The sequence below is a fragment of the Thunnus albacares genome, chromosome 10 (genome assembly GCF_914725855.1).
Source record: "Thunnus albacares chromosome 10, fThuAlb1.1, whole genome shotgun sequence".
Classification (NCBI taxonomy): domain Eukaryota; kingdom Metazoa; phylum Chordata; class Actinopteri; order Scombriformes; family Scombridae; genus Thunnus; species Thunnus albacares.
Genome location: NC_058115.1, coordinates 1,730,653 through 1,732,971, shown reverse-complemented (window position 1 = coordinate 1,732,971; position 2,319 = coordinate 1,730,653). Strand labels below are relative to the sequence as shown.

The 2,319-nt window shown below is 40.8% G+C and overlaps 1 long non-coding RNA gene across 1 annotated transcript; it reads left to right on the top strand.

Moving 5' to 3' along the window:
* The first annotated feature begins 334 nt into the window (after positions 1–334).
* Positions 335–1,934, top strand: LOC122990518. The gene is made up of 3 exons (XR_006405393.1): positions 335–451; positions 547–744; positions 852–1,934. It is a non-coding gene; the product is annotated as an uncharacterized LOC122990518 (long non-coding RNA).
* The last annotated feature ends 385 nt before the right edge of the window (positions 1,935–2,319 follow it).

The window sequence follows — 2,319 nt, the reverse complement described above, 5'->3', positions numbered from 1 at the left end:
TCACCTCTATAATTCTATTTCAGGTGATGGACATTCTGAAAGGGCTGTACAAACAGTATCATTATTCCCCGTGGCACGGAGAGAACTAAAAGATCTGGCAGTTGCACTCCACAAAAAGATGTGGAAGCCAACGAACCTGGGGGGAACAAGATGGCTCCCGCATGTGGTGAGGGCACTCAGGACACTTGAAAAGTTGCCCAGGGATGCTTGTGCAGATGGAGAACACCATGCAAACAAGGCAAGCAATCAATTCCTATTGCCTATTTAATCATACCGTCTTACAGTCCATCCCCTAAGTCAACTTTATTTTTCTGTGCTTGTGTAAATCAAAAAGATCTGCAAGTGCTGAAATGGTTGGAAGAGCAAAGCAGTGCCTACAGCTATTAAACTACTTCTAACATCTGCTCTTTTTTTTTGTTCTTGTGCAAAACATCCTCAAAGTCTTGCATTGGTAGGTTTCTTTTAAATGTATCTGTCAGATGAGTTTATTATGTATGTCAGTTGAGGTGTAGAGCCAAGGGAAATGATGTTTTTTAATTGTTGCAGCTTGAGTCTCAAGCTGCAGGAGGATGGGCTTACCCTGCCAGAGGCATCGTATGCCTTTGAAACTGCAGTGCTGAGGCTGACGGGCATGGAAACAGAGGCAGGACAGTATGTTGAGAGCTTTCTAGCACAAACTCAAGAGGGAACATTTCACAATGTGCAGCTGCTGAGGTTCAGGGAAAGCAGAGAGGAGTTCCACAGGTAGATTTCTAAACATGATGAGGGAACTTTTCTTGAAGTGGACAATTCTGGTTTCATTTTCAGCCCGTCTCATACTGAGATTATACTAACCTACATTATTTCCCCAGTGTGAAGAGAGAGCTCTTGTCTTCTGTGGTCACCAATACCGTTTCCAGGGTGTTAAATCCCATCAAGTGTTGCTAGCTGCATGAAGTCTCGTGGGTCCTCAGGAGTGACCTGCTGACCATCAGGAGCTGGCCAGCTATGGAAGTGACCACATCATCACAGTCACCAAGCACTTTGCTGATGTGCTCGACCGTATGGGCTGTGATGGTGCAGAGTGGCTCAGTGCTATGGTCATGCCTGGCAGAACTTTTTTGTGGATGATGATCAAAGAAAAAACTTCTGCAACTTCCTCCTTTGCCTCTGTCCACAGCATCTGTCGAGAGGGGCTTCATTGCCATGAAATGTATCAAGTCAGACTGGAGGAGCAAACTCAGTGTAAACACACTGACAAGGCAGCTCTTTATTAGCCTGGAGGGTCCAGACATGGAACAGTTCAACTCCATGTCTGCAGTGGACAGGTGGCTCATGGAAGCAGACAGAGGGAGCTTTGAGTGAACACGCACACACAAACAAATGCAATTATGTTCTTTCTCTCACTGTTAGTACAGATCTCTCAGCATTTATTTAATTGTTAATGTTAATTTTGTTTAATTGAGTTTATTATCAAGTTATCATAAATTCTTTTCTCCTCTCTCTATGTATTCCATACCCACTGGCTTTACACAAAATTATAAAGAAACCTTCATTTGTACACCATTCATTTACTGATCCAATATGTGCCTAATTTTATATTTTGCATATTTGTGTAATATATCAACATTACATATTCATAACTAAAGGAAAACAACCAAATCTAAAGGGAACTTCACTGATATACATATTACTATAATAAATCACCAAAATTATGGAAAACAAGAGTTATTTTCATTTTTTGGATGCCAGTCCTGTGAAACTATACAAGCGGGCCAATAAAACTCTGATCTACTGGCCGAGTGGGCCAGTGGGGAAAATTTTACATTGAACCCTGCCTTTATTTATTTATTTTTTTCTCTTTAAATGTTGTACCTTATTTACATCTACATGTTTCTCTCTCTACTACTGTTTCCTCCTAAATGCTGTGTCCTGACTTCACTGTCTGAAAAGATTACCGGTATTAAAAGTGTGTTAAAAGTATGACGGAGTATGACTTAAACTTGCATAGTGTTCACTTTAGCAATTGTGGATTGACCTAATGTTGTTTCCTGCAGGAAAATACAAGATATGAATTTGCATACATTACCCCTATCACGCTATAACAAGCTAGCAAAAGGCTGGATAAAGTGAACCGTCAAAATACTTGAACTTTTGGCTTTTCCAAAGACTCATAGCTAGTTAGTTAATTCAGGGTCTTTTGACAGATTACTGCACATTTGACTTGTATGTCCAAGTGGCTCCAGCCAGCATTTATGCTTGCTAGTTTCAACGCAAGTGGTTTGTTTGTTTTAATCGTGTAGCACAAGCGGTCTTTCCAACTTAACAGGATACAATAGC